Here is a 26654-nt window from a genome sequence, read left to right as displayed (position 1 = left end):
GTACATCTTCTTGGTTTTAAAAGAAAGAAGCAATCACTTTGAACACCGCTCAGCTCTGTCATTTCAGCTGCCGGAGAGACAGGGGGACACCATATTTCTGGGGTGGCTTTCTACATCTCCCCTACCTGCTGGCACTCTCTTTTTCTGACCTCCACTGACACCTGCTGCTGCTGCTGCTGCTGCATAAAAAGGGAGAGGTGCCCTGTCCTGCTGGCAAACGTGACACTTTGGCCCTTACCAGCATGGCTGCTTACCTGGCATTTGCATAAATATAGAAGCAAGCTAACACTGTCTGCTGCTCCATGGATAGAGATAGATAGATAGATAGATAGATAGATAGATAGATAGATAGAGATTGTTTTTTACACAGCTCAGCAGATAGTCTGCAATCTGTTGCTTTTAAATGCTGCTCTTTGTTACTTTGGAGCCTAGAAACTCTAGAACGTACTGTACACTCCCTTTGTGATATCATCACAGGGGGTTGTCTGGCTACAGAGACCCAGACATACCATGTAGAACTAGGGTGGGGAGGGGGTGAAATAAAAACCCCATATCATATCCTGCAAGCAAGGACCGTCCATTTTTTCAAATCCAGATTCGATTGTAAATGTGCTGTTTTTTTCATAAATATATATATACAGTACACAGTATTTGTTTCCCTATTTCCCAATCCACCTGTGAACTTATTCCTAAACGTCTGTGCAGGTACATCATTGTCATTTGTCCCTGTTTGAGATGTTGCTAGCTGGCTATTTATTGTACATGGTGCTCCTTTTTGCCAGCAGTTATTGACCATGCCCAAAGCCCAAGCAGTGGGAATAGCAGCAGCTTGTCTGAACAAACACCTGTTTCTGTTTTTTGTAACCATCCAAAAACAGGGGAGAGCGCGCACGCAGTCCCCCACTACCAGAAATTGTGCAGTCGAGTTTCCCGCATGTGGGGAAATCGCAGAGGTCAGCTAGCTCCAAGTGCAATGAGCTAGCCTCGCCCTGGGAGAGCCACCTGCTGGAGCATGGCTTAAAACTCCCCTGCCAGGTAAGTATGAGTTGCAATGGCGCGCTGGGGGCAACTAGCCCTGTCCCAGGACAACTGTCACCCTTGTGGAGAGAGCAGCTTGGTCATTGGTGCAGCAAGCAACACAGTACCTGAGGCCTAGTATCTGAGCCGCTGCAGCCAGCACCTGCAGCAAGGAGCAGCCTAGGCCATTCCATGCAAACATTTGTGCTGCAGCAGCAGCAGCAGCAGCAGCAGCAGCAGCAGCAGCAGCAGCAATGAATATTTGTCAAACAACATAGATCCAAGACACCCCGTCCTCCTCCCCCCCCCCCCCCAGAAGCGAAGCAAAGCAAAGCAAAGCAAAGCAAAGCCAAAGCAAACCCTCCCCCCCATCCAACAAGCACCCAGAGCAGCCAAGCTTCGCCGTAAGGTACTTCTTCTTGGTTTTAAAAGAAAGAAGCAATCACTTTGAACACCGCTCAGCTCTGTCATTTCAGCTGCCGGAGAGACAGGGGGACACCATATTTCTGGGGTGGCTTTCTACATCTCCCCTACCTGCTGGCACTCTCTTTTTCTGACCTCCACTGACACCTGCTGCTGCTGCTGCTGCTGCTGCATAAAAAGGGAGAGGTGCCCTGTCCTGCTGGCAAACGTGACACTTTGGCCCTTACCAGCATGGCTGCTTACCTGGCATTTGCATAAATATAGAAGCAAGCTAACACTGTCTGCTGCTCCATGGATAGAGATAGATATATAGATAGATAGATAGATAGATAGATAGATAGATAGATAGATAGAGATTGTTTTTTGCACAGCTCAGCAGATAGTCTGCAATCTGTTGCTTTTAAATGCTGCTCTTTGTTACTTTGGAGCCTAGAAACTCTAGAACGTACTGTACACTCCCTTTGTGATATCATCACAGGGGGTTGTCTGGCTACAGAGACCCAGACATACCATGTAGAACTAGGGTGGGGAGGGGGTGAAATAAAAACCCCATATCATATCCTGCAAGCAAGGACCGTCCATTTTTTCAAATCCAGATTTGATTGTAAATGTGCTGTTTTTTTCATAAATATATATATACAGTACACAGTATTTGTTTCCCTATTTCCCAATCCACCTGTGAACTTATTCCTAAACGTCTGTGCAGGTACATCATTGTCATTTGTCCCTGTTTGAGATGTTGCTAGCTGGCTATTTATTGTACATGGTGCTCCTTTTTGCCAGCAGTTATTGACCATGCCCAAAGCCCAAGCAGTGGGAATAGCAGCAGCTTGTCTGAACAAACACCTGTTTCTGTTTTTTGTAACCATCCAAAAACAGGGGAGAGCGCGCACGCAGTCCCCCACTACCAGAAATTGTGCAGTCGAGTTTCCCGCATGTGGGGAAATCGCAGAGGTCAGCTAGCTCCAAGTGCAATGAGCTAGCCTCGCCCTGGGAGAGCCACCTGCTGGAGCATGGCTTAAAACTCCCCTGCCAGGTAAGTATGAGTTGCAATGGCGCGCTGGGGGCAACTAGCCCTGTCCCAGGACAACTGTCACCCTTGTGGAGAGAGCAGCTTGGTCATTGGTGCAGCAAGCAACACAGTACCTGAGGCCTAGTATCTGAGCCGCTGCAGCCAGCACCTGCAGCAAGGAGCAGCCTAGGCCATTCCATGCAAACATTTGTGCTGCAGCAGCAGCAGCAGCAGCAGCAGCAGCAGCAGCAGCAATGAATATTTGTCAAACAACATAGATCCAAGACACCCCGTCCTCCTCCCCCCCCCCCCCCAGAAGCGAAGCAAAGCAAAGCAAAGCAAAGCAAAGCCAAAGCAAAGCCAAAGCAAACCCTCCCCCCCATCCAACAAGCACCCAGAGCAGCCAAGCTTCGCCGTAAGGTACTTCTTCTTGGTTTTAAAAGAAAGAAGCAATCACTTTGAACACCGCTCAGCTCTGTCATTTCAGCTGCCGGAGAGACAGGGGGACACCATATTTCTGGGGTGGCTTTCTACATCTCCCCTACCTGCTGGCACTCTCTTTTTCTGACCTCCACTGACACCTGCTGCTGCTGCTGCTGCTGCTGCATAAAAAGGGAGAGGTGCCCTGTCCTGCTGGCAAACGTGACACTTTGGCCCTTACCAGCATGGCTGCTTACCTGGCATTTGCATAAATATAGAAGCAAGCTAACACTGTCTGCTGCTCCATGGATAGAGATAGATAGATAGATAGATAGATAGATAGATAGATAGATAGATAGAGATTGTTTTTTACACAGCTCAGCAGATAGTCTGCAATCTGTTGCTTTTAAATGCTGCTCTTTGTTACTTTGGAGCCTAGAAACTCTAGAACGTACTGTACACTCCCTTTGTGATATCATCACAGGGGGTTGTCTGGCTACAGAGACCCAGACATACCATGTAGAACTAGGGTGGGGAGGGGGTGAAATAAAAACCCCATATCATATCCTGCAAGCAAGGACCGTCCATTTTTTCAAATCCAGATTCGATTGTAAATGTGCTGTTTTTTTCATAAATATATATATACAGTACACAGTATTTGTTTCCCTATTTCCCAATCCACCTGTGAACTTATTCCTAAACGTCTGTGCAGGTACATCATTGTCATTTGTCCCTGTTTGAGATGTTGCTAGCTGGCTATTTATTGTACATGGTGCTCCTTTTTGCCAGCAGTTATTGACCATGCCCAAAGCCCAAGCAGTGGGAATAGCAGCAGCTTGTCTGAACAAACACCTGTTTCTGTTTTTTGTAACCATCCAAAAACAGGGGAGAGCGCGCACGCAGTCCCCCACTACCAGAAATTGTGCAGTCGAGTTTCCCGCATGTGGGGAAATCGCAGAGGTCAGCTAGCTCCAAGTGCAATGAGCTAGCCTCGCCCTGGGAGAGCCACCTGCTGGAGCATGGCTTAAAACTCCCCTGCCAGGTAAGTATGAGTTGCAATGGCGCGCTGGGGGCAACTAGCCCTGTCCCAGGACAACTGTCACCCTTGTGGAGAGAGCAGCTTGGTCATTGGTGCAGCAAGCAACACAGTACCTGAGGCCTAGTATCTGAGCCGCTGCAGCCAGCACCTGCAGCAAGGAGCAGCCTAGGCCATTCCATGCAAACATTTGTGCTGCAGCAGCAGCAGCAGCAGCAGCAGCAGCAGCAGCAATGAATATTTGTCAAACAACATAGATCCAAGACACCCCGTCCTCCTCCCCCCCCCCCCCCCCCCCAGAAGCGAAGCAAAGCAAAGCAAAGCAAAGCAAAGCCAAAGCAAAGCCAAAGCAAACCCTCCCCCCCATCCAACAAGCACCCAGAGCAGCCAAGCTTCGCCGTAAGGTACTTCTTCTTGGTTTTAAAAGAAAGAAGCAATCACTTTGAACACCGCTCAGCTCTGTCATTTCAGCTGCCGGAGAGACAGGGGGACACCATATTTCTGGGGTGGCTTTCTACATCTCCCCTACCTGCTGGCACTCTCTTTTTCTGACCTCCACTGACACCTGCTGCTGCTGCTGCTGCTGCTGCATAAAAAGGGAGAGGTGCCCTGTCCTGCTGGCAAACGTGACACTTTGGCCCTTACCAGCATGGCTGCTTACCTGGCATTTGCATAAATATAGAAGCAAGCTAACACTGTCTGCTGCTCCATGGATAGAGATAGATAGATAGATAGATAGATAGATAGATAGAGATTGTTTTTTACACAGCTCAGCAGATAGTCTGCAATCTGTTGCTTTTAAATGCTGCTCTTTGTTACTTTGGAGCCTAGAAACTCTAGAACGTACTGTACACTCCCTTTGTGATATCATCACAGGGGGTTGTCTGGCTACAGAGACCCAGACATACCATGTAGAACTAGGGTGGGGAGGGGGTGAAATAAAAACCCCATATCATATCCTGCAAGCAAGGACCGTCCATTTTTTCAAATCCAGATTTGATTGTAAATGTGCTGTTTTTTTCATAAATATATATATACAGTACACAGTATTTGTTTCCCTATTTCCCAATCCACCTGTGAACTTATTCCTAAACGTCTGTGCAGGTACATCATTGTCATTTGTCCCTGTTTGAGATGTTGCTAGCTGGCTATTTATTGTACATGGTGCTCCTTTTTGCCAGCAGTTATTGACCATGCCCAAAGCCCAAGCAGTGGGAATAGCAGCAGCTTGTCTGAACAAACACCTGTTTCTGTTTTTTGTAACCATCCAAAAACAGGGGAGAGCGCGCACGCAGTCCCCCACTACCAGAAATTGTGCAGTCGAGTTTCCCGCATGTGGGGAAATCGCAGAGGTCAGCTAGCTCCAAGTGCAATGAGCTAGCCTCGCCCTGGGAGAGCCACCTGCTGGAGCATGGCTTAAAACTCCCCTGCCAGGTAAGTATGAGTTGCAATGGCGCGCTGGGGGCAACTAGCCCTGTCCCAGGACAACTGTCACCCTTGTGGAGAGAGCAGCTTGGTCATTGGTGCAGCAAGCAACACAGTACCTGAGGCCTAGTATCTGAGCCGCTGCAGCCAGCACCTGCAGCAAGGAGCAGCCTAGGCCATTCCATGCAAACATTTGTGCTGCAGCAGCAGCAGCAGCAGCAGCAGCAGCAGCAGCAGCAATGAATATTTGTCAAACAACATAGATCCAAGACACCCCGTCCTCCTCCCCCCCCCCCCCCCAGAAGCGAAGCAAAGCAAAGCAAAGCAAAGCAAAGCCAAAGCAAAGCCAAAGCAAACCCTCCCCCCCATCCAACAAGCACCCAGAGCAGCCAAGCTTCGCCGTAAGGTACTTCTTCTTGGTTTTAAAAGAAAGAAGCAATCACTTTGAACACCGCTCAGCTCTGTCATTTCAGCTGCCGGAGAGACAGGGGGACACCATATTTCTGGGGTGGCTTTCTACATCTCCCCTACCTGCTGGCACTCTCTTTTTCTGACCTCCACTGACACCTGCTGCTGCTGCTGCTGCTGCTGCATAAAAAGGGAGAGGTGCCCTGTCCTGCTGGCAAACGTGACACTTTGGCCCTTACCAGCATGGCTGCTTACCTGGCATTTGCATAAATATAGAAGCAAGCTAACACTGTCTGCTGCTCCATGGATAGAGATAGATATATAGATAGATAGATAGATAGATAGATAGATAGATAGATAGATAGAGATTGTTTTTTGCACAGCTCAGCAGATAGTCTGCAATCTGTTGCTTTTAAATGCTGCTCTTTGTTACTTTGGAGCCTAGAAACTCTAGAACGTACTGTACACTCCCTTTGTGATATCATCACAGGGGGTTGTCTGGCTACAGAGACCCAGACATACCATGTAGAACTAGGGTGGGGAGGGGGTGAAATAAAAACCCCATATCATATCCTGCAAGCAAGGACCGTCCATTTTTTCAAATCCAGATTTGATTGTAAATGTGCTGTTTTTTTCATAAATATATATATACAGTACACAGTATTTGTTTCCCTATTTCCCAATCCACCTGTGAACTTATTCCTAAACGTCTGTGCAGGTACATCATTGTCATTTGTCCCTGTTTGAGATGTTGCTAGCTGGCTATTTATTGTACATGGTGCTCCTTTTTGCCAGCAGTTATTGACCATGCCCAAAGCCCAAGCAGTGGGAATAGCAGCAGCTTGTCTGAACAAACACCTGTTTCTGTTTTTTGTAACCATCCAAAAACAGGGGAGAGCGCGCACGCAGTCCCCCACTACCAGAAATTGTGCAGTCGAGTTTCCCGCATGTGGGGAAATCGCAGAGGTCAGCTAGCTCCAAGTGCAATGAGCTAGCCTCGCCCTGGGAGAGCCACCTGCTGGAGCATGGCTTAAAACTCCCCTGCCAGGTAAGTATGAGTTGCAATGGCGCGCTGGGGGCAACTAGCCCTGTCCCAGGACAACTGTCACCCTTGTGGAGAGAGCAGCTTGGTCATTGGTGCAGCAAGCAACACAGTACCTGAGGCCTAGTATCTGAGCCGCTGCAGCCAGCACCTGCAGCAAGGAGCAGCCTAGGCCATTCCATGCAAACATTTGTGCTGCAGCAGCAGCAGCAGCAGCAGCAGCAGCAGCAGCAATGAATATTTGTCAAACAACATAGATCCAAGACACCCCGTCCTCCTCCCCCCCCCCCCCCCCCCAGAAGCGAAGCAAAGCAAAGCAAAGCAAAGCAAAGCCAAAGCAAAGCCAAAGCAAACCCTCCCCCCCATCCAACAAGCACCCAGAGCAGCCAAGCTTCGCCGTAAGGTACTTCTTCTTGGTTTTAAAAGAAAGAAGCAATCACTTTGAACACCGCTCAGCTCTGTCATTTCAGCTGCCGGAGAGACAGGGGGACACCATATTTCTGGGGTGGCTTTCTACATCTCCCCTACCTGCTGGCACTCTCTTTTTCTGACCTCCACTGACACCTGCTGCTGCTGCTGCTGCTGCTGCATAAAAAGGGAGAGGTGCCCTGTCCTGCTGGCAAACGTGACACTTTGGCCCTTACCAGCATGGCTGCTTACCTGGCATTTGCATAAATATAGAAGCAAGCTAACACTGTCTGCTGCTCCATGGATAGAGATAGATAGATAGATAGATAGATAGATAGATAGAGATTGTTTTTTACACAGCTCAGCAGATAGTCTGCAATCTGTTGCTTTTAAATGCTGCTCTTTGTTACTTTGGAGCCTAGAAACTCTAGAACGTACTGTACACTCCCTTTGTGATATCATCACAGGGGGTTGTCTGGCTACAGAGACCCAGACATACCATGTAGAACTAGGGTGGGGAGGGGGTGAAATAAAAACCCCATATCATATCCTGCAAGCAAGGACCGTCCATTTTTTCAAATCCAGATTTGATTGTAAATGTGCTGTTTTTTTCATAAATATATATATACAGTACACAGTATTTGTTTCCCTATTTCCCAATCCACCTGTGAACTTATTCCTAAACGTCTGTGCAGGTACATCATTGTCATTTGTCCCTGTTTGAGATGTTGCTAGCTGGCTATTTATTGTACATGGTGCTCCTTTTTGCCAGCAGTTATTGACCATGCCCAAAGCCCAAGCAGTGGGAATAGCAGCAGCTTGTCTGAACAAACACCTGTTTCTGTTTTTTGTAACCATCCAAAAACAGGGGAGAGCGCGCACGCAGTCCCCCACTACCAGAAATTGTGCAGTCGAGTTTCCCGCATGTGGGGAAATCGCAGAGGTCAGCTAGCTCCAAGTGCAATGAGCTAGCCTCGCCCTGGGAGAGCCACCTGCTGGAGCATGGCTTAAAACTCCCCTGCCAGGTAAGTATGAGTTGCAATGGCGCGCTGGGGGCAACTAGCCCTGTCCCAGGACAACTGTCACCCTTGTGGAGAGAGCAGCTTGGTCATTGGTGCAGCAAGCAACACAGTACCTGAGGCCTAGTATCTGAGCCGCTGCAGCCAGCACCTGCAGCAAGGAGCAGCCTAGGCCATTCCATGCAAACATTTGTGCTGCAGCAGCAGCAGCAGCAGCAGCAGCAGCAGCAGCAGCAATGAATATTTGTCAAACAACATAGATCCAAGACACCCCGTCCTCCTCCCCCCCCCCCCCCAGAAGCGAAGCAAAGCAAAGCAAAGCAAAGCAAAGCCAAAGCAAAGCCAAAGCAAACCCTCCCCCCCATCCAACAAGCACCCAGAGCAGCCAAGCTTCGCCGTAAGGTACTTCTTCTTGGTTTTAAAAGAAAGAAGCAATCACTTTGAACACCGCTCAGCTCTGTCATTTCAGCTGCCGGAGAGACAGGGGGACACCATATTTCTGGGGTGGCTTTCTACATCTCCCCTACCTGCTGGCACTCTCTTTTTCTGACCTCCACTGACACCTGCTGCTGCTGCTGCTGCTGCTGCATAAAAAGGGAGAGGTGCCCTGTCCTGCTGGCAAACGTGACACTTTGGCCCTTACCAGCATGGCTGCTTACCTGGCATTTGCATAAATATAGAAGCAAGCTAACACTGTCTGCTGCTCCATGGATAGAGATAGATATATAGATAGATAGATAGATAGATAGATAGATAGATAGATAGATAGAGATTGTTTTTTGCACAGCTCAGCAGATAGTCTGCAATCTGTTGCTTTTAAATGCTGCTCTTTGTTACTTTGGAGCCTAGAAACTCTAGAACGTACTGTACACTCCCTTTGTGATATCATCACAGGGGGTTGTCTGGCTACAGAGACCCAGACATACCATGTAGAACTAGGGTGGGGAGGGGGTGAAATAAAAACCCCATATCATATCCTGCAAGCAAGGACCGTCCATTTTTTCAAATCCAGATTTGATTGTAAATGTGCTGTTTTTTTCATAAATATATATATACAGTACACAGTATTTGTTTCCCTATTTCCCAATCCACCTGTGAACTTATTCCTAAACGTCTGTGCAGGTACATCATTGTCATTTGTCCCTGTTTGAGATGTTGCTAGCTGGCTATTTATTGTACATGGTGCTCCTTTTTGCCAGCAGTTATTGACCATGCCCAAAGCCCAAGCAGTGGGAATAGCAGCAGCTTGTCTGAACAAACACCTGTTTCTGTTTTTTGTAACCATCCAAAAACAGGGGAGAGCGCGCACGCAGTCCCCCACTACCAGAAATTGTGCAGTCGAGTTTCCCGCATGTGGGGAAATCGCAGAGGTCAGCTAGCTCCAAGTGCAATGAGCTAGCCTCGCCCTGGGAGAGCCACCTGCTGGAGCATGGCTTAAAACTCCCCTGCCAGGTAAGTATGAGTTGCAATGGCGCGCTGGGGGCAACTAGCCCTGTCCCAGGACAACTGTCACCCTTGTGGAGAGAGCAGCTTGGTCATTGGTGCAGCAAGCAACACAGTACCTGAGGCCTAGTATCTGAGCCGCTGCAGCCAGCACCTGCAGCAAGGAGCAGCCTAGGCCATTCCATGCAAACATTTGTGCTGCAGCAGCAGCAGCAGCAGCAGCAGCAGCAGCAGCAGCAATGAATATTTGTCAAACAACATAGATCCAAGACACCCCGTCCTCCTCCCCCCCCCCAGAAGCGAAGCAAAGCAAAGCAAAGCAAAGCAAAGCAAAGCAAAGCAAAGCCAAACCAAACCCTCCCCCCCATCCAACAAGCACCCAGAGCAGCCAAGCTTCGCCGTAAGGTACTTCTTCTTGGTTTTAAAAGAAAGAAGCAATCACTTTGAACACCGCTCAGCTCTGTCATTTCAGCTGCCGGAGAGACAGGGGGACACCATATTTCTGGGGTGGCTTTCTACATCTCCCCTACCTGCTGGCACTCTCTTTTTCTGACCTCCACTGACACCTGCTGCTGCTGCTGCTGCTGCTGCATAAAAAGGGAGAGGTGCCCTGTCCTGCTGGCAAACGTGACACTTTGGCCCTTACCAGCATGGCTGCTTACCTGGCATTTGCATAAATATAGAAGCAAGCTAACACTGTCTGCTGCTCCATGGATAGAGATAGATAGATAGATAGATAGATAGATAGATAGATAGATAGATAGAGATTGTTTTTTACACAGCTCAGCAGATAGTCTGCAATCTGTTGCTTTTAAATGCTGCTCTTTGTTACTTTGGAGCCTAGAAACTCTAGAACGTACTGTACACTCCCTTTGTGATATCATCACAGGGGGTTGTCTGGCTACAGAGACCCAGACATACCATGTAGAACTAGGGTGGGGAGGGGGTGAAATAAAAACCCCATATCATATCCTGCAAGCAAGGACCGTCCATTTTTTCAAATCCAGATTCGATTGTAAATGTGCTGTTTTTTTCATAAATATATATATACAGTACACAGTATTTGTTTCCCTATTTCCCAATCCACCTGTGAACTTATTCCTAAACGTCTGTGCAGGTACATCATTGTCATTTGTCCCTGTTTGAGATGTTGCTAGCTGGCTATTTATTGTACATGGTGCTCCTTTTTGCCAGCAGTTATTGACCATGCCCAAAGCCCAAGCAGTGGGAATAGCAGCAGCTTGTCTGAACAAACACCTGTTTCTGTTTTTTGTAACCATCCAAAAACAGGGGAGAGCGCGCACGCAGTCCCCCACTACCAGAAATTGTGCAGTCGAGTTTCCCGCATGTGGGGAAATCGCAGAGGTCAGCTAGCTCCAAGTGCAATGAGCTAGCCTCGCCCTGGGAGAGCCACCTGCTGGAGCATGGCTTAAAACTCCCCTGCCAGGTAAGTATGAGTTGCAATGGCGCGCTGGGGGCAACTAGCCCTGTCCCAGGACAACTGTCACCCTTGTGGAGAGAGCAGCTTGGTCATTGGTGCAGCAAGCAACACAGTACCTGAGGCCTAGTATCTGAGCCGCTGCAGCCAGCACCTGCAGCAAGGAGCAGCCTAGGCCATTCCATGCAAACATTTGTGCTGCAGCAGCAGCAGCAGCAGCAGCAGCAGCAGCAGCAATGAATATTTGTCAAACAACATAGATCCAAGACACCCCGTCCTCCTCCCCCCCCCAGAAGCGAAGCGAAGCGAAGCAAAGCAAAGCAAAGCAAAGCAAAGCAAAGCAAAGCAAAGCCAAACCAAACCCTCCCCCCCATCCAACAAGCACCCAGAGCAGCCAAGCTTCGCCGTAAGGTACTTCTTCTTGGTTTTAAAAGAAAGAAGCAATCACTTTGAACACCGCTCAGCTCTGTCATTTCAGCTGCCGGAGAGACAGGGGGACACCATATTTCTGGGGTGGCTTTCTACATCTCCCCTACCTGCTGGCACTCTCTTTTTCTGACCTCCACTGACACCTGCTGCTGCTGCTGCTGCTGCTGCATAAAAAGGGAGAGGTGCCCTGTCCTGCTGGCAAACGTGACACTTTGGCCCTTACCAGCATGGCTGCTTACCTGGCATTTGCATAAATATAGAAGCAAGCTAACACTGTCTGCTGCTCCATGGATAGAGATAGATAGATAGATAGATAGATAGATAGAGATTGTTTTTTACACAGCTCAGCAGATAGTCTGCAATCTGTTGCTTTTAAATGCTGCTCTTTGTTACTTTGGAGCCTAGAAACTCTAGAACGTACTGTACACTCCCTTTGTGATATCATCACAGGGGGTTGTCTGGCTACAGAGACCCAGACATACCATGTAGAACTAGGGTGGGGAGGGGGTGAAATAAAAACCCCATATCATATCCTGCAAGCAAGGACCGTCCATTTTTTCAAATCCAGATTCGATTGTAAATGTGCTGTTTTTTTCATAAATATATATATACAGTACACAGTATTTGTTTCCCTATTTCCCAATCCACCTGTGAACTTATTCCTAAACGTCTGTGCAGGTACATCATTGTCATTTGTCCCTGTTTGAGATGTTGCTAGCTGGCTATTTATTGTACATGGTGCTCCTTTTTGCCAGCAGTTATTGACCATGCCCAAAGCCCAAGCAGTGGGAATAGCAGCAGCTTGTCTGAACAAACACCTGTTTCTGTTTTTTGTAACCATCCAAAAACAGGGGAGAGCGCGCACGCAGTCCCCCACTACCAGAAATTGTGCAGTCGAGTTTCCCGCATGTGGGGAAATCGCAGAGGTCAGCTAGCTCCAAGTGCAATGAGCTAGCCTCGCCCTGGGAGAGCCACCTGCTGGAGCATGGCTTAAAACTCCCCTGCCAGGTAAGTATGAGTTGCAATGGCGCGCTGGGGGCAACTAGCCCTGTCCCAGGACAACTGTCACCCTTGTGGAGAGAGCAGCTTGGTCATTGGTGCAGCAAGCAACACAGTACCTGAGGCCTAGTATCTGAGCCGCTGCAGCCAGCACCTGCAGCAAGGAGCAGCCTAGGCCATTCCATGCAAACATTTGTGCTGCAGCAGCAGCAGCAGCAGCAGCAGCAGCAGCAGCAGCAATGAATATTTGTCAAACAACATAGATCCAAGACACCCCGTCCTCCTCCCCCCCCCCCCCCCAGAAGCGAAGCAAAGCAAAGCAAAGCCAAAGCAAAGCCAAAGCAAAGCCAAAGCAAACCCTCCCCCCCATCCAACAAGCACCCAGAGCAGCCAAGCTTCGCCGTAAGGTACATCTTCTTGGTTTTAAAAGAAAGAAGCAATCACTTTGAACACCGCTCAGCTCTGTCATTTCAGCTGCCGGAGAGACAGGGGGACACCATATTTCTGGGGTGGCTTTCTACATCTCCCCTACCTGCTGGCACTCTCTTTTTCTGACCTCCACTGACACCTGCTGCTGCTGCTGCTGCTGCTGCATAAAAAGGGAGAGGTGCCCTGTCCTGCTGGCAAACGTGACACTTTGGCCCTTACCAGCATGGCTGCTTACCTGGCATTTGCATAAATATAGAAGCAAGCTAACACTGTCTGCTGCTCCATGGATAGAGATAGATAGATAGATAGATAGATAGATAGATAGATAGATAGATAGATAGAGATTGTTTTTTACACAGCTCAGCAGATAGTCTGCAATCTGTTGCTTTTAAATGCTGCTCTTTGTTACTTTGGAGCCTAGAAACTCTAGAACGTACTGTACACTCCCTTTGTGATATCATCACAGGGGGTTGTCTGGCTACAGAGACCCAGACATACCATGTAGAACTAGGGTGGGGAGGGGGTGAAATAAAAACCCCATATCATATCCTGCAAGCAAGGACCGTCCATTTTTTCAAATCCAGATTCGATTGTAAATGTGCTGTTTTTTTCATAAATATATATATACAGTACACAGTATTTGTTTCCCTATTTCCCAATCCACCTGTGAACTTATTCCTAAACGTCTGTGCAGGTACATCATTGTCATTTGTCCCTGTTTGAGATGTTGCTAGCTGGCTATTTATTGTACATGGTGCTCCTTTTTGCCAGCAGTTATTGACCATGCCCAAAGCCCAAGCAGTGGGAATAGCAGCAGCTTGTCTGAACAAACACCTGTTTCTGTTTTTTGTAACCATCCAAAAACAGGGGAGAGCGCGCACGCAGTCCCCCACTACCAGAAATTGTGCAGTCGAGTTTCCCGCATGTGGGGAAATCGCAGAGGTCAGCTAGCTCCAAGTGCAATGAGCTAGCCTCGCCCTGGGAGAGCCACCTGCTGGAGCATGGCTTAAAACTCCCCTGCCAGGTAAGTATGAGTTGCAATGGCGCGCTGGGGGCAACTAGCCCTGTCCCAGGACAACTGTCACCCTTGTGGAGAGAGCAGCTTGGTCATTGGTGCAGCAAGCAACACAGTACCTGAGGCCTAGTATCTGAGCCGCTGCAGCCAGCACCTGCAGCAAGGAGCAGCCTAGGCCATTCCATGCAAACATTTGTGCTGCAGCAGCAGCAGCAGCAGCAGCAGCAGCAGCAGCAATGAATATTTGTCAAACAACATAGATCCAAGACACCCCGTCCTCCTCCCCCCCCCAGAAGCGAAGCGAAGCAAAGCAAAGCAAAGCAAAGCAAAGCAAAGCAAAGCAAAGCCAAACCAAACCCTCCCCCCCATCCAACAAGCACCCAGAGCAGCCAAGCTTCGCCGTAAGGTACTTCTTCTTGGTTTTAAAAGAAAGAAGCAATCACTTTGAACACCGCTCAGCTCTGTCATTTCAGCTGCCGGAGAGACAGGGGGACACCATATTTCTGGGGTGGCTTTCTACATCTCCCCTACCTGCTGGCACTCTCTTTTTCTGACCTCCACTGACACCTGCTGCTGCTGCTGCTGCTGCTGCATAAAAAGGGAGAGGTGCCCTGTCCTGCTGGCAAACGTGACACTTTGGCCCTTACCAGCATGGCTGCTTACCTGGCATTTGCATAAATATAGAAGCAAGCTAACACTGTCTGCTGCTCCATGGATAGAGATAGATAGATAGATAGATAGATAGATAGATAGAGATTGTTTTTTACACAGCTCAGCAGATAGTCTGCAATCTGTTGCTTTTAAATGCTGCTCTTTGTTACTTTGGAGCCTAGAAACTCTAGAACGTACTGTACACTCCCTTTGTGATATCATCACAGGGGGTTGTCTGGCTACAGAGACCCAGACATACCATGTAGAACTAGGGTGGGGAGGGGGTGAAATAAAAACCCCATATCATATCCTGCAAGCAAGGACCGTCCATTTTTTCAAATCCAGATTCGATTGTAAATGTGCTGTTTTTTTCATAAATATATATATACAGTACACAGTATTTGTTTCCCTATTTCCCAATCCACCTGTGAACTTATTCCTAAACGTCTGTGCAGGTACATCATTGTCATTTGTCCCTGTTTGAGATGTTGCTAGCTGGCTATTTATTGTACATGGTGCTCCTTTTTGCCAGCAGTTATTGACCATGCCCAAAGCCCAAGCAGTGGGAATAGCAGCAGCTTGTCTGAACAAACACCTGTTTCTGTTTTTTGTAACCATCCAAAAACAGGGGAGAGCGCGCACGCAGTCCCCCACTACCAGAAATTGTGCAGTCGAGTTTCCCGCATGTGGGGAAATCGCAGAGGTCAGCTAGCTCCAAGTGCAATGAGCTAGCCTCGCCCTGGGAGAGCCACCTGCTGGAGCATGGCTTAAAACTCCCCTGCCAGGTAAGTATGAGTTGCAATGGCGCGCTGGGGGCAACTAGCCCTGTCCCAGGACAACTGTCACCCTTGTGGAGAGAGCAGCTTGGTCATTGGTGCAGCAAGCAACACAGTACCTGAGGCCTAGTATCTGAGCCGCTGCAGCCAGCACCTGCAGCAAGGAGCAGCCTAGGCCATTCCATGCAAACATTTGTGCTGCAGCAGCAGCAGCAGCAGCAGCAGCAGCAGCAGCAGCAATGAATATTTGTCAAACAACATAGATCCAAGACACCCCGTCCTCCTCCCCCCCCCCCCCCCAGAAGCGAAGCAAAGCAAAGCAAAGCCAAAGCAAAGCCAAAGCAAAGCCAAAGCAAACCCTCCCCCCCATCCAACAAGCACCCAGAGCAGCCAAGCTTCGCCGTAAGGTACATCTTCTTGGTTTTAAAAGAAAGAAGCAATCACTTTGAACACCGCTCAGCTCTGTCATTTCAGCTGCCGGAGAGACAGGGGGACACCATATTTCTGGGGTGGCTTTCTACATCTCCCCTACCTGCTGGCACTCTCTTTTTCTGACCTCCACTGACACCTGCTGCTGCTGCTGCTGCTGCTGCATAAAAAGGGAGAGGTGCCCTGTCCTGCTGGCAAACGTGACACTTTGGCCCTTACCAGCATGGCTGCTTACCTGGCATTTGCATAAATATAGAAGCAAGCTAACACTGTCTGCTGCTCCATGGATAGAGATAGATAGATAGATAGATAGATAGATAGATAGAGATTGTTTTTTACACAGCTCAGCAGATAGTCTGCAATCTGTTGCTTTTAAATGCTGCTCTTTGTTACTTTGGAGCCTAGAAACTCTAGAACGTACTGTACACTCCCTTTGTGATATCATCACAGGGGGTTGTCTGGCTACAGAGACCCAGACATACCATGTAGAACTAGGGTGGGGAGGGGGTGAAATAAAAACCCCATATCATATCCTGCAAGCAAGGACCGTCCATTTTTTCAAATCCAGATTTGATTGTAAATGTGCTGTTTTTTTCATAAATATATATATACAGTACACAGTATTTGTTTCCCTATTTCCCAATCCACCTGTGAACTTATTCCTAAACGTCTGTGCAGGTACATCATTGTCATTTGTCCCTGTTTGAGATGTTGCTAGCTGGCTATTTATTGTACATGGTGCTCCTTTTTGCCAGCAGTTATTGACCATGCCCAAAGCCCAAGCAGTGGGAATAGCAGCAGCTTGTCTGAACAAACACCTGTTTCTGTTTTTTGTAACCATCCAAAAACAGGGGAGAGCGCGCACGCAGTCCCCCACTACCAGAAATTGTGCAGTCGAGTTTCCCGCATGTGGGGAAATCGCAGAGGTCAGCTAGCTCCAAGTGCAATGAGCTAGCCTCGCCCTGGGAGAGCCACCTGCTGGAGCATGGCTTAAAACTCCCCTGCCAGGTAAGTATGAGTTGCAATGGCGCGCTGGGGGCAACTAGCCCTGTCCCAGGACAACTGTCACCCTTGTGGAGAGAGCAGCTTGGTCATTGGTGCAGCAAGCAACACAGTACCTGAGGCCTAGTATCTGAGCCGCTGCAGCCAGCACCTGCAGCAAGGAGCAGCCTAGGCCATTCCATGCAAACATTTGTGCTGCAGCAGCAGCAGCAGCAGCAGCAGCAGCAGCAGCAGCAATGAATATTTGTCAAACAACATAGATCCAAGACACCCCGTCCTCCTCCCCCCCCCCCCCCCAGAAGCGAAGCAAAGCAAAGCAAAGCAAAGCAAAGCCAAAGCAAAGCCAAAGCAAACCCTCCCCCCCATCCAACAAGCACCCAGAGCAGCCAAGCTTCGCCGTAAGGTACTTCTTCTTGGTTTTAAAAGAAAGAAGCAATCACTTTGAACACCGCTCAGCTCTGTCATTTCAGCTGCCGGAGAGACAGGGGGACACCATATTTCTGGGGTGGCTTTCTACATCTCCCCTACCTGCTGGCACTCTCTTTTTCTGACCTCCACTGACACCTGCTGCTGCTGCTGCTGCTGCTGCATAAAAAGGGAGAGGTGCCCTGTCCTGCTGGCAAACGTGACACTTTGGCCCTTACCAGCATGGCTGCTTACCTGGCATTTGCATAAATATAGAAGCAAGCTAACACTGTCTGCTGCTCCATGGATAGAGATAGATAGATAGATAGATAGATAGATAGATAGATAGATAGATAGAGATTGTTTTTTACACAGCTCAGCAGATAGTCTGCAATCTGTTGCTTTTAAATGCTGCTCTTTGTTACTTTGGAGCCTAGAAACTCTAGAACGTACTGTACACTCCCTTTGTGATATCATCACAGGGGGTTGTCTGGCTACAGAGACCCAGACATACCATGTAGAACTAGGGTGGGGAGGGGGTGAAATAAAAACCCCATATCATATCCTGCAAGCAAGGACCGTCCATTTTTTCAAATCCAGATTCGATTGTAAATGTGCTGTTTTTTTCATAAATATATATATACAGTACACAGTATTTGTTTCCCTATTTCCCAATCCACCTGTGAACTTATTCCTAAACGTCTGTGCAGGTACATCATTGTCATTTGTCCCTGTTTGAGATGTTGCTAGCTGGCTATTTATTGTACATGGTGCTCCTTTTTGCCAGCAGTTATTGACCATGCCCAAAGCCCAAGCAGTGGGAATAGCAGCAGCTTGTCTGAACAAACACCTGTTTCTGTTTTTTGTAACCATCCAAAAACAGGGGAGAGCGCGCACGCAGTCCCCCACTACCAGAAATTGTGCAGTCGAGTTTCCCGCATGTGGGGAAATCGCAGAGGTCAGCTAGCTCCAAGTGCAATGAGCTAGCCTCGCCCTGGGAGAGCCACCTGCTGGAGCATGGCTTAAAACTCCCCTGCCAGGTAAGTATGAGTTGCAATGGCGCGCTGGGGGCAACTAGCCCTGTCCCAGGACAACTGTCACCCTTGTGGAGAGAGCAGCTTGGTCATTGGTGCAGCAAGCAACACAGTACCTGAGGCCTAGTATCTGAGCCGCTGCAGCCAGCACCTGCAGCAAGGAGCAGCCTAGGCCATTCCATGCAAACATTTGTGCTGCAGCAGCAGCAGCAGCAGCAGCAGCAGCAGCAGCAATGAATATTTGTCAAACAACATAGATCCAAGACACCCCGTCCTCCTCCCCCCCCCAGAAGCGAAGCGAAGCAAAGCAAAGCAAAGCAAAGCAAAGCAAAGCAAAGCAAAGCCAAACCAAACCCTCCCCCCCATCCAACAAGCACCCAGAGCAGCCAAGCTTCGCCGTAAGGTACTTCTTCTTGGTTTTAAAAGAAAGAAGCAATCACTTTGAACACCGCTCAGCTCTGTCATTTCAGCTGCCGGAGAGACAGGGGGACACCATATTTCTGGGGTGGCTTTCTACATCTCCCCTACCTGCTGGCACTCTCTTTTTCTGACCTCCACTGACACCTGCTGCTGCTGCTGCTGCTGCTGCATAAAAAGGGAGAGGTGCCCTGTCCTGCTGGCAAACGTGACACTTTGGCCCTTACCAGCATGGCTGCTTACCTGGCATTTGCATAAATATAGAAGCAAGCTAACACTGTCTGCTGCTCCATGGATAGAGATAGATAGATAGATAGATAGATAGATAGAGATTGTTTTTTACACAGCTCAGCAGATAGTCTGCAATCTGTTGCTTTTAAATGCTGCTCTTTGTTACTTTGGAGCCTAGAAACTCTAGAACGTACTGTACACTCCCTTTGTGATATCATCACAGGGGGTTGTCTGGCTACAGAGACCCAGACATACCATGTAGAACTAGGGTGGGGAGGGGGTGAAATAAAAACCCCATATCATATCCTGCAAGCAAGGACCGTCCATTTTTTCAAATCCAGATTCGATTGTAAATGTGCTGTTTTTTTCATAAATATATATATACAGTACACAGTATTTGTTTCCCTATTTCCCAATCCACCTGTGAACTTATTCCTAAACGTCTGTGCAGGTACATCATTGTCATTTGTCCCTGTTTGAGATGTTGCTAGCTGGCTATTTATTGTACATGGTGCTCCTTTTTGCCAGCAGTTATTGACCATGCCCAAAGCCCAAGCAGTGGGAATAGCAGCAGCTTGTCTGAACAAACACCTGTTTCTGTTTTTTGTAACCATCCAAAAACAGGGGAGAGCGCGCACGCAGTCCCCCACTACCAGAAATTGTGCAGTCGAGTTTCCCGCATGTGGGGAAATCGCAGAGGTCAGCTAGCTCCAAGTGCAATGAGCTAGCCTCGCCCTGGGAGAGCCACCTGCTGGAGCATGGCTTAAAACTCCCCTGCCAGGTAAGTATGAGTTGCAATGGCGCGCTGGGGGCAACTAGCCCTGTCCCAGGACAACTGTCACCCTTGTGGAGAGAGCAGCTTGGTCATTGGTGCAGCAAGCAACACAGTACCTGAGGCCTAGTATCTGAGCCGCTGCAGCCAGCACCTGCAGCAAGGAGCAGCCTAGGCCATTCCATGCAAACATTTGTGCTGCAGCAGCAGCAGCAGCAGCAGCAGCAGCAGCAGCAGCAATGAATATTTGTCAAACAACATAGATCCAAGACACCCCGTCCTCCTCCCCCCCCCCCCCCCAGAAGCGAAGCAAAGCAAAGCAAAGCCAAAGCAAAGCCAAAGCAAAGCCAAAGCAAACCCTCCCCCCCATCCAACAAGCACCCAGAGCAGCCAAGCTTCGCCGTAAGGTACATCTTCTTGGTTTTAAAAGAAAGAAGCAATCACTTTGAACACCGCTCAGCTCTGTCATTTCAGCTGCCGGAGAGACAGGGGGACACCATATTTCTGGGGTGGCTTTCTACATCTCCCCTACCTGCTGGCACTCTCTTTTTCTGACCTCCACTGACACCTGCTGCTGCTGCTGCTGCTGCTGCATAAAAAGGGAGAGGTGCCCTGTCCTGCTGGCAAACGTGACACTTTGGCCCTTACCAGCATGGCTGCTTACCTGGCATTTGCATAAATATAGAAGCAAGCTAACACTGTCTGCTGCTCCATGGATAGAGATAGATAGATAGATAGATAGATAGATAGATAGATAGATAGAGATTGTTTTTTACACAGCTCAGCAGATAGTCTGCAATCTGTTGCTTTTAAATGCTGCTCTTTGTTACTTTGGAGCCTAGAAACTCTAGAACGTACTGTACACTCCCTTTGTGATATCATCACAGGGGGTTGTCTGGCTACAGAGACCCAGACATACCATGTAGAACTAGGGTGGGGAGGGGGTGAAATAAAAACCCCATATCATATCCTGCAAGCAAGGACCGTCCATTTTTTCAAATCCAGATTCGATTGTAAATGTGCTGTTTTTTTCATAAATATATATATACAGTACACAGTATTTGTTTCCCTATTTCCCAATCCACCTGTGAACTTATTCCTAAACGTCTGTGCAGGTACATCATTGTCATTTGTCCCTGTTTGAGATGTTGCTAGCTGGCTATTTATTGTACATGGTGCTCCTTTTTGCCAGCAGTTATTGACCATGCCCAAAGCCCAAGCAGTGGGAATAGCAGCAGCTTGTCTGAACAAACACCTGTTTCTGTTTTTTGTAACCATCCAAAAACAGGGGAGAGCGCGCACGCAGTCCCCCACTACCAGAAATTGTGCAGTCGAGTTTCCCGCATGTGGGGAAATCGCAGAGGTCAGCTAGCTCCAAGTGCAATGAGCTAGCCTCGCCCTGGGAGAGCCACCTGCTGGAGCATGGCTTAAAACTCCCCTGCCAGGTAAGTATGAGTTGCAATGGCGCGCTGGGGGCAACTAGCCCTGTCCCAGGACAACTGTCACCCTTGTGGAGAGAGCAGCTTGGTCATTGGTGCAGCAAGCAACACAGTACCTGAGGCCTAGTATCTGAGCCGCTGCAGCCAGCACCTGCAGCAAGGAGCAGCCTAGGCCATTCCATGCAAACATTTGTGCTGCAGCAGCAGCAGCAGCAGCAGCAGCAGCAGCAGCAATGAATATTTGTCAAACAACATAGATCCAAGACACCCCGTCCTCCTCCCCCCCCCAGAAGCGAAGCGAAGCAAAGCAAAGCAAAGCAAAGCAAAGCAAAGCAAAGCAAAGCCAAACCAAACCCTCCCCCCCATCCAACAAGCACCCAGAGCAGCCAAGCTTCGCCGTAAGGTACTTCTTCTTGGTTTTAAAAGAAAGAAGCAATCACTTTGAACACCGCTCAGCTCTGTCATTTCAGCTGCCGGAGAGACAGGGGGACACCATATTTCTGGGGTGGCTTTCTACATCTCCCCTACCTGCTGGCACTCTCTTTTTCTGACCTCCACTGACACCTGCTGCTGCTGCTGCTGCTGCTGCATAAAAAGGGAGAGGTGCCCTGTCCTGCTGGCAAACGTGACACTTTGGCCCTTACCAGCATGGCTGCTTACCTGGCATTTGCATAAATATAGAAGCAAGCTAACACTGTCTGCTGCTCCATGGATAGAGATAGATAGATAGATAGATAGATAGATAGATAGAGATTGTTTTTTACACAGCTCAGCAGATAGTCTGCAATCTGTTGCTTTTAAATGCTGCTCTTTGTTACTTTGGAGCCTAGAAACTCTAGAACGTACTGTACACTCCCTTTGTGATATCATCACAGGGGGTTGTCTGGCTACAGAGACCCAGACATACCATGTAGAACTAGGGTGGGGAGGGGGTGAAATAAAAACCCCATATCATATCCTGCAAGCAAGGACCGTCCATTTTTTCAAATCCAGATTCGATTGTAAATGTGCTGTTTTTTTCATAAATATATATATACAGTACACAGTATTTGTTTCCCTATTTCCCAATCCACCTGTGAACTTATTCCTAAACGTCTGTGCAGGTACATCATTGTCATTTGTCCCTGTTTGAGATGTTGCTAGCTGGCTATTTATTGTACATGGTGCTCCTTTTTGCCAGCAGTTATTGACCATGCCCAAAGCCCAAGCAGTGGGAATAGCAGCAGCTTGTCTGAACAAACACCTGTTTCTGTTTTTTGTAACCATCCAAAAACAGGGGAGAGCGCGCACGCAGTCCCCCACTACCAGAAATTGTGCAGTCGAGTTTCCCGCATGTGGGGAAATCGCAGAGGTCAGCTAGCTCCAAGTGCAATGAGCTAGCCTCGCCCTGGGAGAGCCACCTGCTGGAGCATGGCTTAAAACTCCCCTGCCAGGTAAGTATGAGTTGCAATGGCGCGCTGGGGGCAACTAGCCCTGTCCCAGGACAACTGTCACCCTTGTGGAGAGAGCAGCTTGGTCATTGGTGCAGCAAGCAACACAGTACCTGAGGCCTAGTATCTGAGCCGCTGCAGCCAGCACCTGCAGCAAGGAGCAGCCTAGGCCATTCCATGCAAACATTTGTGCTGCAGCAGCAGCAGCAGCAGCAGCAGCAGCAGCAGCAGCAATGAATATTTGTCAAACAACATAGATCCAAGACACCCCGTCCTCCTCCCCCCCCCCCCCCCAGAAGCGAAGCAAAGCAAAGCAAAGCCAAAGCAAAGCCAAAGCAAAGCCAAAGCAAACCCTCCCCCCCATCCAACAAGCACCCAGAGCAGCCAAGCTTCGCCGTAAGGTACATCTTCTTGGTTTTAAAAGAAAGAAGCAATCACTTTGAACACCGCTCAGCTCTGTCATTTCAGCTGCCGGAGAGACAGGGGGACACCATATTTCTGGGGTGGCTTTCTACATCTCCCCTACCTGCTGGCACTCTCTTTTTCTGACCTCCACTGACACCTGCTGCTGCTGCTGCTGCTGCTGCATAAAAAGGGAGAGGTGCCCTGTCCTGCTGGCAAACGTGACACTTTGGCCCTTACCAGCATGGCTGCTTACCTGGCATTTGCATAAATATAGAAGCAAGCTAACACTGTCTGCTGCTCCATGGATAGAGATAGATAGATAGATAGATAGATAGATAGATAGATAGATAGAGATTGTTTTTTACACAGCTCAGCAGATAGTCTGCAATCTGTTGCTTTTAAATGCTGCTCTTTGTTACTTTGGAGCCTAGAAACTCTAGAACGTACTGTACACTCCCTTTGTGATATCATCACAGGGGGTTGTCTGGCTACAGAGACCCAGACATACCATGTAGAACTAGGGTGGGGAGGGGGTGAAATAAAAACCCCATATCATATCCTGCAAGCAAGGACCGTCCATTTTTTCAAATCCAGATTCGATTGTAAATGTGCTGTTTTTTTCATAAATATATATATACAGTACACAGTATTTGTTTCCCTATTTCCCAATCCACCTGTGAACTTATTCCTAAACGTCTGTGCAGGTACATCATTGTCATTTGTCCCTGTTTGAGATGTTGCTAGCTGGCTATTTATTGTACATGGTGCTCCTTTTTGCCAGCAGTTATTGACCATGCCCAAAGCCCAAGCAGTGGGAATAGCAGCAGCTTGTCTGAACAAACACCTGTTTCTGTTTTTTGTAACCATCCAAAAACAGGGGAGAGCGCGCACGCAGTCCCCCACTACCAGAAATTGTGCAGTCGAGTTTCCCGCATGTGGGGAAATCGCAGAGGTCAGCTAGCTCCAAGTGCAATGAGCTAGCCTCGCCCTGGGAGAGCCACCTGCTGGAGCATGGCTTAAAACTCCCCTGCCAGGTAAGTATGAGTTGCAATGGCGCGCTGGGGGCAACTAGCCCTGTCCCAGGACAACTGTCACCCTTGTGGAGAGAGCAGCTTGGTCATTGGTGCAGCAAGCAACACAGTACCTGAGGCCTAGTATCTGAGCCGCTGCAGCCAGCACCTGCAGCAAGGAGCAGCCTAGGCCATTCCATGCAAACATTTGTGCTGCAGCAGCAGCAGCAGCAGCAGCAGCAGCAGCAGCAGCAGCAATGAATATTTGTCAAACAACATAGATCCAAGACACCCCGTCCTCCTCCCCCCCCCCCCCCCCCCCCCAGAAGCGAAGCAAAGCAAAGCAAAGCAAAGCAAAGCCAAAGCAAAGCCAAAGCAAACCCTCCCCCCCATCCAACAAGCACCCAGAGCAGCCAAGCTTCGCCGTAAGGTACTTCTTCTTGGTTTTAAAAGAAAGAAGCAATCACTTTGAACACCGCTCAGCTCTGTCATTTCAGCTGCCGGAGAGACAGGGGGACACCATATTTCTGGGGTGGCTTTCTACATCTCCCCTACCTGCTGGCACTCTCTTTTTCTGACCTCCACTGACACCTGCTGCTGCTGCTGCTGCTGCTGCATAAAAAGGGAGAGGTGCCCTGTCCTGCTGGCAAACGTGACACTTTGGCCCTTACCAGCATGGCTGCTTACCTGGCATTTGCATAAATATAGAAGCAAGCTAACACTGTCTGCTGCTCCATGGATAGAGATAGATAGATAGATAGATAGATAGATAGATAGATAGATAGAGATTGTTTTTTACACAGCTCAGCAGATAGTCTGCAATCTGTTGCTTTTAAATGCTGCTCTTTGTTACTTTGGAGCCTAGAAACTCTAGAACGTACTGTACACTCCCTTTGTGATATCATCACAGGGGGTTGTCTGGCTACAGAGACCCAGACATACCATGTAGAACTAGGGTGGGGAGGGGGTGAAATAAAAACCCCATATCATATCCTGCAAGCAAGGACCGTCCATTTTTTCAAATCCAGATTCGATTGTAAATGTGCTGTTTTTTTCATAAATATATATATACAGTACACAGTATTTGTTTCCCTATTTCCCAATCCACCTGTGAACTTATTCCTAAACGTCTGTGCAGGTACATCATTGTCATTTGTCCCTGTTTGAGATGTTGCTAGCTGGCTATTTATTGTACATGGTGCTCCTTTTTGCCAGCAGTTATTGACCATGCCCAAAGCCCAAGCAGTGGGAATAGCAGCAGCTTGTCTGAACAAACACCTGTTTCTGTTTTTTGTAACCATCCAAAAACAGGGGAGAGCGCGCACGCAGTCCCCCACTACCAGAAATTGTGCAGTCGAGTTTCCCGCATGTGGGGAAATCGCAGAGGTCAGCTAGCTCCAAGTGCAATGAGCTAGCCTCGCCCTGGGAGAGCCACCTGCTGGAGCATGGCTTAAAACTCCCCTGCCAGGTAAGTATGAGTTGCAATGGCGCGCTGGGGGCAACTAGCCCTGTCCCAGGACAACTGTCACCCTTGTGGAGAGAGCAGCTTGGTCATTGGTGCAGCAAGCAACACAGTACCTGAGGCCTAGTATCTGAGCCGCTGCAGCCAGCACCTGCAGCAAGGAGCAGCCTAGGCCATTCCATGCAAACATTTGTGCTGCAGCAGCAGCAGCAGCAGCAGCAGCAGCAGCAATGAATATTTGTCAAACAACATAGATCCAAGACACCCCGTCCTCCTCCCCCCCCCCCCCCCAGAAGCGAAGCAAAGCAAAGCAAAGCCAAAGCAAAGCCAAAGCAAAGCCAAAGCAAACCCTCCCCCCCATCCAACAAGCACCCAGAGCAGCCAAGCTTCGCCGTAAGGTACATCTTCTTGGTTTTAAAAGAAAGAAGCAATCACTTTGAACACCGCTCAGCTCTGTCATTTCAGCTGCCGGAGAGACAGGGGGACACCATATTTCTGGGGTGGCTTTCTACATCTCCCCTACCTGCTGGCACTCTCTTTTTCTGACCTCCACTGACACCTGCTGCTGCTGCTGCTGCTGCTGCATAAAAAGGGAGAGGTGCCCTGTCCTGCTGGCAAACGTGACACTTTGGCCCTTACCAGCATGGCTGCTTACCTGGCATTTGCATAAATATAGAAGCAAGCTAACACTGTCTGCTGCTCCATGGATAGAGATAGATAGATAGATAGATAGATAGATAGATAGAGATTGTTTTTTACACAGCTCAGCAGATAGTCTGCAATCTGTTGCTTTTAAATGCTGCTCTTTGTTACTTTGGAGCCTAGAAACTCTAGAACGTACTGTACACTCCCTTTGTGATATCATCACAGGGGGTTGTCTGGCTACAGAGACCCAGACATACCATGTAGAACTAGGGTGGGGAGGGGGTGAAATAAAAACCCCATATCATATCCTGCAAGCAAGGACCGTCCATTTTTTCAAATCCAGATTCGATTGTAAATGTGCTGTTTTTTTCATAAATATATATATACAGTACACAGTATTTGTTTCCCTATTTCCCAATCCACCTGTGAACTTATTCCTAAACGTCTGTGCAGGTACATCATTGTCATTTGTCCCTGTTTGAGATGTTGCTAGCTGGCTATTTATTGTACATGGTGCTCCTTTTTGCCAGCAGTTATTGACCATGCCCAAAGCCCAAGCAGTGGGAATAGCAGCAGCTTGTCT

The 26654-nt window shown here is 48.6% G+C and overlaps 18 non-coding genes across 18 annotated transcripts; all 18 read right to left on the bottom strand.

Moving 5' to 3' along the window:
- Positions 1-875: 875 nt before the first annotated feature.
- On the bottom strand, positions 876-1043 carry LOC142468599 (U1 spliceosomal RNA). The gene has a single exon (XR_012788760.1). It is a non-coding gene; the product is annotated as a U1 spliceosomal RNA (small nuclear RNA).
- A 1273-nt stretch (positions 1044-2316) lies between these two features.
- LOC142468598 (U1 spliceosomal RNA) lies at positions 2317-2484 on the bottom strand. Its single transcript, XR_012788759.1, has one exon. It is a non-coding gene; the product is annotated as a U1 spliceosomal RNA (small nuclear RNA).
- A 1270-nt stretch (positions 2485-3754) lies between these two features.
- Positions 3755-3922, bottom strand: LOC142468597 (U1 spliceosomal RNA). The gene has a single exon (XR_012788758.1). It is a non-coding gene; the product is annotated as a U1 spliceosomal RNA (small nuclear RNA).
- Positions 3923-5182: 1260 nt separating this feature from the next.
- LOC142468596 (U1 spliceosomal RNA) lies at positions 5183-5350 on the bottom strand. The gene has a single exon (XR_012788757.1). It is a non-coding gene; the product is annotated as a U1 spliceosomal RNA (small nuclear RNA).
- A 1279-nt stretch (positions 5351-6629) lies between these two features.
- On the bottom strand, positions 6630-6797 carry LOC142468595 (U1 spliceosomal RNA). The gene has a single exon (XR_012788756.1). It is a non-coding gene; the product is annotated as a U1 spliceosomal RNA (small nuclear RNA).
- Positions 6798-8056: 1259 nt separating this feature from the next.
- On the bottom strand, positions 8057-8224 carry LOC142468594 (U1 spliceosomal RNA). The gene has a single exon (XR_012788755.1). It is a non-coding gene; the product is annotated as a U1 spliceosomal RNA (small nuclear RNA).
- Positions 8225-9502: 1278 nt separating this feature from the next.
- On the bottom strand, positions 9503-9670 carry LOC142468593 (U1 spliceosomal RNA). The gene has a single exon (XR_012788754.1). It is a non-coding gene; the product is annotated as a U1 spliceosomal RNA (small nuclear RNA).
- Positions 9671-10940: 1270 nt separating this feature from the next.
- LOC142468592 (U1 spliceosomal RNA) lies at positions 10941-11108 on the bottom strand. The gene has a single exon (XR_012788753.1). It is a non-coding gene; the product is annotated as a U1 spliceosomal RNA (small nuclear RNA).
- A 1260-nt stretch (positions 11109-12368) lies between these two features.
- LOC142468591 (U1 spliceosomal RNA) lies at positions 12369-12536 on the bottom strand. Its single transcript, XR_012788752.1, has one exon. It is a non-coding gene; the product is annotated as a U1 spliceosomal RNA (small nuclear RNA).
- Positions 12537-13812: 1276 nt separating this feature from the next.
- LOC142468588 (U1 spliceosomal RNA) lies at positions 13813-13980 on the bottom strand. The gene has a single exon (XR_012788750.1). It is a non-coding gene; the product is annotated as a U1 spliceosomal RNA (small nuclear RNA).
- A 1259-nt stretch (positions 13981-15239) lies between these two features.
- On the bottom strand, positions 15240-15407 carry LOC142468587 (U1 spliceosomal RNA). The gene has a single exon (XR_012788749.1). It is a non-coding gene; the product is annotated as a U1 spliceosomal RNA (small nuclear RNA).
- A 1260-nt stretch (positions 15408-16667) lies between these two features.
- Positions 16668-16835, bottom strand: LOC142468586 (U1 spliceosomal RNA). Its single transcript, XR_012788748.1, has one exon. It is a non-coding gene; the product is annotated as a U1 spliceosomal RNA (small nuclear RNA).
- Positions 16836-18106: 1271 nt separating this feature from the next.
- Positions 18107-18274, bottom strand: LOC142468585 (U1 spliceosomal RNA). The gene has a single exon (XR_012788747.1). It is a non-coding gene; the product is annotated as a U1 spliceosomal RNA (small nuclear RNA).
- A 1255-nt stretch (positions 18275-19529) lies between these two features.
- On the bottom strand, positions 19530-19697 carry LOC142468584 (U1 spliceosomal RNA). Its single transcript, XR_012788746.1, has one exon. It is a non-coding gene; the product is annotated as a U1 spliceosomal RNA (small nuclear RNA).
- A 1268-nt stretch (positions 19698-20965) lies between these two features.
- Positions 20966-21133, bottom strand: LOC142468583 (U1 spliceosomal RNA). The gene has a single exon (XR_012788745.1). It is a non-coding gene; the product is annotated as a U1 spliceosomal RNA (small nuclear RNA).
- A 1259-nt stretch (positions 21134-22392) lies between these two features.
- LOC142468582 (U1 spliceosomal RNA) lies at positions 22393-22560 on the bottom strand. Its single transcript, XR_012788744.1, has one exon. It is a non-coding gene; the product is annotated as a U1 spliceosomal RNA (small nuclear RNA).
- Positions 22561-23828: 1268 nt separating this feature from the next.
- On the bottom strand, positions 23829-23996 carry LOC142468581 (U1 spliceosomal RNA). Its single transcript, XR_012788743.1, has one exon. It is a non-coding gene; the product is annotated as a U1 spliceosomal RNA (small nuclear RNA).
- A 1276-nt stretch (positions 23997-25272) lies between these two features.
- LOC142468580 (U1 spliceosomal RNA) lies at positions 25273-25440 on the bottom strand. Its single transcript, XR_012788742.1, has one exon. It is a non-coding gene; the product is annotated as a U1 spliceosomal RNA (small nuclear RNA).
- Positions 25441-26654: the final 1214 nt, after the last annotated feature.

This window comes from Ascaphus truei, chromosome 17, assembly GCF_040206685.1.
Source record: "Ascaphus truei isolate aAscTru1 chromosome 17, aAscTru1.hap1, whole genome shotgun sequence".
Lineage (NCBI taxonomy): Eukaryota > Metazoa > Chordata > Amphibia > Anura > Ascaphidae > Ascaphus > Ascaphus truei.
This window is presented reverse-complemented; position numbering and strand designations above follow the sequence as displayed.